Here is an 887-nt window from a genome sequence, read left to right as displayed (position 1 = left end):
ATACAGGCAAAATGTACAATGATAATAACTAATTGGAAATGTATAATAACTATAAAATTGTACACAAAAAAAAAAAATTTGCTGCTGTAAACACAAGTGCTAGATTGTGTTACAGTTTGTGTCAGTAGAGCTGGACAGATATGAGCTCGACCTACAGCTGAGGTCCAAAAGATGTTTTGTTGTATCACTGAATTTTGCATGCAAAGAGTACATACCTTCCAAAAGATGGGCTCGTCCGGGATTTGAACCCGGGACCTCTCGCACCCAAAGCGAGAATCATACCCCTAGACCAACGAGCCACCATGGACGCTATAGAAACCGGTTGGCTATTGAAAGAACAACACAAGTTCTTGTTGGTTATGTGGTGTTAGGATGACATCTGCTGGCAGCACTAAATATGGCACGATATTGGATTTTAACATCATAAACAGGAGCTGTTTCTGTCCCATTCCGTTCTAATCTCTAGATTATACACTGTTCTGTACATCGCGCTGCATCTCTGAATAATATTATGTTGGTCTTCCTATGCGCATTGCCTTTACTTTTGCACTACCCTCATTCCCACTACTACCTACAGTCTTCTTTGCACTATAACTTGCATATTACCTACATTACATATCCATGTTTTTTTCTCTGTCTTATTGCCTATTTCATTATTTTACATTATTCAAATTTAAATACATTTGTTAATTCATTTTTCTGTGTGTAGTGTGGAGGGGATTACAACTGCATTTCAGTGTATAATCCTGTATTGCATAATGACAATAAAACTGAGTCACCAACTTTTGAAATCACATTTACTTCTGATTATATCTGTCTGTATGTCTGTCTGCTTTCACTGTTGTTTCGGGTGAATGTCAATACTAACTGTTTCTACAGGATGTGAT

At 37.3% G+C, this 887-nt stretch overlaps 1 non-coding gene across 1 annotated transcript; it reads right to left on the bottom strand.

Annotated features, from left to right (window-relative positions):
• Nucleotides 1–227: 227 nt before the first annotated feature.
• trnap-ugg (transfer RNA proline (anticodon UGG)) lies at nucleotides 228–299 on the bottom strand. Its single transcript has one exon. It is a non-coding gene; the product is annotated as a tRNA-Pro (tRNA).
• Nucleotides 300–887: the final 588 nt, after the last annotated feature.

Source organism: Epinephelus lanceolatus, chromosome 5 (assembly GCF_041903045.1).
Source record: "Epinephelus lanceolatus isolate andai-2023 chromosome 5, ASM4190304v1, whole genome shotgun sequence".
In the NCBI taxonomy this organism is placed as follows: domain Eukaryota; kingdom Metazoa; phylum Chordata; class Actinopteri; order Perciformes; family Serranidae; genus Epinephelus; species Epinephelus lanceolatus.
The sequence above is the reverse complement of the archived record's forward strand: the minus strand, read 5'-3'. Positions and strand labels throughout refer to the sequence as shown.